This window comes from Gracilinanus agilis, chromosome 3 (genome assembly GCF_016433145.1).
Source record: "Gracilinanus agilis isolate LMUSP501 chromosome 3, AgileGrace, whole genome shotgun sequence".
In the NCBI taxonomy this organism is placed as follows: domain Eukaryota; kingdom Metazoa; phylum Chordata; class Mammalia; order Didelphimorphia; family Didelphidae; genus Gracilinanus; species Gracilinanus agilis.
Window position 1 is genome coordinate 92,117,803 of NC_058132.1, and position 5,851 is coordinate 92,123,653.

A 5,851-nucleotide genomic window follows, 5' to 3' on the forward strand; every position below is an offset into this window, starting at 1 on the left:
AAAAAAAAAAAAGAGCCAGGGCCTTGGGAAGTCAGATGGATGATTGGTAAGAGAAACCTAGGTTCCATGATAAATTAAAACAAGCATTTATGAAGTGCCTACCTGTGCCAGATAACTTTGAAGAGCTGAGAAATACCAAGACAACAAAATCGCACCTGCCCTCAGGCCTATACAAAGTAAATGACCAAGGGAGACAACAGGAGCTAACAGCAAGAAAGGCTCATACCCATACCTAGTCAAGAAGCAACAAGCAAGGGGGCAATTAGGTGGCTCAGGAGATTGAGGGCCAGCCCTAAAGAGAGGAGGTCCTAGTTCAAATGTTACCTTAGACATTGCCTAGCTGTGTGACCTTGGGCAAGTCACTTACCATCACATTGCCTAGCCCTTACCAGTCTACTTTGGAACCAATACACAGTTGTTTTTAAGATGGAAGGTGAAGGTTAAAAAAAAAAAAAAAGCAGCTCCAAGCATTTATTAAAAGCTTATGTGTCAAACATTGTGCTATAAATAATAATATTTATATAATATATAAATATAATAAATATGTGATACTTATCTGTATATTTATAAATAAATATATAAATAATAAATTTATAAATATGTTAACATTTTTATATGAATATTTATTGTATTATATGTTGTAAACATATAACATTTTGTACATTTACATATAAATATATGTATATAATATATAAAGAATAAAGAAATATAAATATGATTAAAATATGTAAGAAGAAAAAAGACCCTATCCTCTACTAGCTTAACTTCTAAAAAAGGAAACTACCTAAAAGAAAATTGAAGGAATGGGGAAAGGGGAAAAGGAGAAGGAGATTACACCCTGAAGGGTGAGGGTGAAGAAATTCTGGAAGGTCAGGCAGGAGTTGGGAAGAGGAATGAAAACATAGTTGGCCTAGGCACTTTGCTTAAAAAAGAAGTTCTGAGAGAAGCCAACCAATTGAAGGAAGGGGTGATGGAGTGACTTTGTAGGGGATAAGGAGGCCATTTTATAGGTCTGAGCAGAGTGAAATCTAAAGAAAAACAGTTATTCTAAAAAAAGCAGAAAGAGGGAGTGCATTTTAGACATGAAAGTCAGCCAAGCTCTAAGCACTCCACAGCACCTGCTTCAGTCACCTTCGTGGCTGTTGGAACAAATTGTTCTTATCCACCCATTTCACCAGGGGAAGTCTTTTTTTTTTTTCTTTTAATTTAAAATCCTTATTTCCTTTCTTACAATCAGTTCCAAGGCTACAAAGGACTAGGCAACTGGGGTCAAATGACTTGTCTAAGGTCACACAGCTAAGAAGTATCTAAGGTCATATTTGAACCCAGGACCTCCTGTTTACAGACCTGGCTCTTTATCCACCAAACCACCTAGCTGCACCTAGAGGAAGTCTTTATATTGCTACAGGGAGACATCCCCCTTACTCACTGATGGATCAGAAGCCCATCATTTACCTTCAACCTGGTCATCTGCTGGATCTGCAGGGTGTGACTGCTGGGTATTGAAGTGAGTAATAAACACACACACACACAGGGGTTCTTCTGGGGAGAAAGGGATGAAGGAAGAATGAAGGATGTAGAAGTATTACTATCTTAACCAAATACAAAAGGGCTGTGACAATGAGAGTGAATGACAGTTGGGATCCAACTGCCACTTAGACTAAAACATCCAGGGATACCTTACTTCTACAGGGAAAAACACAATAGGAATAACAAACACTTTTTTAATAGTTAATTTAAGATTAAAAGAGGTGGGAGAGGTCACACTACTTTAAAACACCATGGGATCAATTCAAGGTTAAAGGTTAAAGGTCTGGGAAATCCCTCCTCTACACTATGCAGGCCACCAGGACACAAGGGACTAATGGGATCTCATGTAGATGGTCTGATGGTCTTGATCAGTAGCTTAAAATATATTAGTCCAAGTATATTCCAAGAGCCCAGGTTCCAGCCAAATAACTCTTCACAGAAGTCAGGGAAACTGATTTTGCTTGTCCACCAAACAAGACAGTATTCTCAACCTGCTCCCCTTGATCCTGCTAATTGAGATGTTCCAGATATTGCTCAAAGATACCCAAAATCCATAGGCTCTCACGTCAGTTATTTCCCAACTCCTTCAAAACTCCAACTGCCTTTTTAGAGAGTCCACTGAGTTCAGCCCCTTGCTATGTTCCAGGTTGGAATCTCAGCACCTGCCTGCCTGTCTAAACTTCCAAATCTGCTTTTATAAGTTTACCTACAACAGCATGATATAATTTTTTGGAGCTACATGAGAGAGTTGGGCACCAAAGATGAATAAGCAGCCCTGAAAAGAGCTTGGCAAGTCCTCACACCCTAGGGATGAGTCTTCCCTGAACACCCCATGTATAAGGAACACGTGGAAGGTGAGTTTGGGAGTAAAAAGTGGAAAAATGCATAAGGTTGGAAAAAGTATTTTGGTGCCAGTTCAATAAGCATTTATTAAGCACTAGGCACTGTGCTAAGACAAAAAAAAAAAGTCAAAGAATAAATCCTGTTCTCAAGGACCTCACAGGATAAAAGGGTGAACAAGATGGAAATAATTACATACAACAAGATATATATACAGAACAAATCAATAGTGATCTCAGAGGGAAGGCGTTAAGACAACATTAAGGGTGATTGGCAGAGATGAAGATCCAGAAGTACAAAGATATTTATAGCAACTCTTTTTGCAGTGTCAAAGAATTGGAATCTTGAGTACCCATTCATTGGAAAATTCCTGAACAAGTTATGATATATAAATGTGATGGAATATTATTGTGCTGTAAGAAATTATGAAGAGGGACTCTGCCTTAAACTAGACTGAGCCAAAACAGGTGGAAGAGGAGATGGAGGACAAGGACCAATACAATGACAATGACGACAACAACAAACTAGCCTGTCAGGTAGGATATCAATAGTCTTGGATGTTACTGAGGGTGCTGAGGCCGGCTAGAGGAAGCTGGAGTTTGAGCCAAATTTCCCAGCTGCCATCAAAAAATAAAGATTAATTTAGAAGAGAACACATCAAGACATGGTCATGGGGAAAGCTCTAAGTAGCAAAACCCCCTTCTGATGTATTACTCATAAATTTATGAAACTCATAAATTCTGCTTCTGGTGGAGTCTTGATTTAAATAAGATTGCATCAACAATGAGAGTGAGGAAGGGAAGAGTATATGACATCACCATTGTGTTAAATGGAATTGACCTTATTCAAAAAAATCTAAGAACCAAATTCAATTGGATCTGATGTTGATGGTATTGGATCAAAGGTACCTTAGCAAAAGAAGATAAGGGTTTAATTTACTGATTTAACAGCAATGGAAAAAGCTTTTTTTTTTTTTTAAGTAAATTAAAGATTGCCTCAGCAGCTGTTTGAACTAACAGGTGACCCCCCCCCAAAAAAAAAGATTAGGTCATGTGACCCATGAAGATATCCATAATATTCAGACTTTCTATAAACAGATTATTATTATAGTCAAAGCTCTGGAAGAAATCAAAACTGGAAGTACCAACTCCTAAAGAAGACTGTAAAACATCTAAAGAGCACAAATTTACCTGCTGATGTTTATTTGTGTTAAGTGGAAATACCAAAAGATGTGAAGAAATGCCCACTACTTTATCTGAAACTAAAACTACATTCTAATCAAGGAGGAAATTGATGGCTGAGTGAATTACGTGAAAAATAAACAAATAACCCTGAAACATCTTGAACATTAAAACTCTGGAATGATTTTAGTAATTTTTGTCAAGTTGGCTTAATTTCCTCTGTGGTGAGACTTGTTTTTTCGGTTTGGACTTTAAAAAAAATCACTTTTGTGCCCAGTTTGCATCAACATTGATGCTTAAAAATTTTAATAATTCTATTTTATAGTTATATCAACTTATTGTGAAAAATGGCTGTTTCTAAATACTTATGAAAGTGCAATTTGGCATTTGCCTAAGTAAAGCAAGGACTTTACATACTGAAAAAAAATCATGAAAACAACTTTTAGAGCACAAGTTTATTACTATTTAAACATTTGGACTAATCTGAAATTAACACAATATGTCACTAATTTCTTTCTTTACAATGCAAAATAGATTCCAAGTGAAATTATGCTTTAGTCAAATGAGAATTGTTTGCATTGTTTACATTCAGCTGTTTAAATAATAAAGGTGCATTATTACATTAAAATTAGCATGGGTAACTCCGTTTGCCTTTTAATCCACCATTTTGAGAAATTAATTTTCAGCTTCATGTAAGTTACCTGATTTTACAGATTTTACAAGAATACTCTCCCTCTCCACTGTTACTCTATTTAAGGAAAGTCAAAAAATTACTCCCTTTCCCTCTTCCCTGGCATTTGCCTTAAGTAAAGCAAGGACTTTACATACTGAAAAATTTTAATGAAAACAATTTTTAGAGTACAAATGTCTCCCAATACCTTTCATCAATAAGAAACTAGATGTCTCAGTTACTAGGACACATATCACACATACAATAAAAATCTCATGAAGGAAATAAAGCAGAAGATGGCATTCTTTCATCTGTAATCAGACCTAGGACAGATAGCATTTTTCATCATGAGTCCCTTGTGGATATCTTGGAAACTTGTTTTGCTGATAATAGTTTAGCCTTTCACAATTGATTGTTGTAAAGTCTTTCTATTACTGAATACAGTGTTCTCCTGGTTCTGCTCACTTCATTTTGCATTGGTTCATATAAGTTCAGGTTTTTCTGAATTCATCTTGTTTGTTATTTCTTATGGAACAATATTATTCCATTACAACCATATGTCACAGCTTGCTCAGCTATTTCCTGATTGATGTATATCCCCTCGGTTTCCAATTCTTGCCACTAAAAAAAAAGAGCTGCTAAAATTATTTTTGGTACATGTAGAATCTTTTCCCTTATCTCTGATCTCTTTGGGATACAGACCCAGTAGTGGTGTTGCTGGAAGTCAAAGAGTATGCATAGTTTTAGGGCCTTTTGGGAGTGGTTCCATATTGCTCTCTAGAATGGCTGTATCAGTTTACAGTTCCACCAATAGTGTATTTGTCTCCCTATTTTCTTACATCCCCTCCAACATTTACCATTTTCCTTTTTATTTGTATTAGACAATCTAATAGATGTAAGATGGTATCTTAGAGTAGTCTTAATTCATTTTTCTAATTGATAGTGATTTGGAGCATTTTTTATATGACTATAGAGAGTTTTAATATCTTCCTCTGAGAACTGCCTGTTCACACCCTTTAACCATTTATCAATTGGGGAATTCTTTGTATTTATAAAATTGAGTCAGTTCTTCATATATTTGATCTCTTTTCCTTCTATTCAATCTGGGCCCAATCTCATTGACCTTCTAGATTCTCTGCTCCAAATATACATACTGTTGGATAACTTTGGAGCAGAGGTTCTTAAATTGGGTCCATGATATTTCAATTGTAAGGGATAAAATTAATATGGTTTGACAAAATATAAGAGAATATGGTTGCTGATATTATAACTCAAGTCAAAATGATTTTTTCAGCAGCTTTTATTTACAAAGTAGAGGGAAAGAGTAGAGAAAAGTGAAAGAGGGTAGAGAAAGCAGTCTAACTTATCACCCTAAATGTTTTCCAGTGCTTGGCTCAACTCAGGCAGGGCTAATTAGCCTTCCACTGGAGGGCTATTTAGCCAGAGGACCCAGTGGAGAATAACCACAGGGCCTCCTCTGGAAAATAATCACTCCAGAAGCCAGGAAAGTTGTTAGCTTTTTCATTGAGCCAGGTTGTAGTCCAAAGGGGAAGATCCAAGACCAGTCTTACCAAATGCTAGAGTCCCAGGTCCACACTGAAGAAGGTCCTCCAACAGCTTCCAGAGCCTC

General features: G+C 36.5%; 1 pseudogene; it reads left to right on the forward strand.

Moving 5' to 3' along the window:
- The first annotated feature begins 2,849 nt into the window (after positions 1 to 2,849).
- LOC123241204 lies at positions 2,850 to 3,648 on the forward strand (annotated as a pseudogene).
- The last annotated feature ends 2,203 nt before the right edge of the window (positions 3,649 to 5,851 follow it).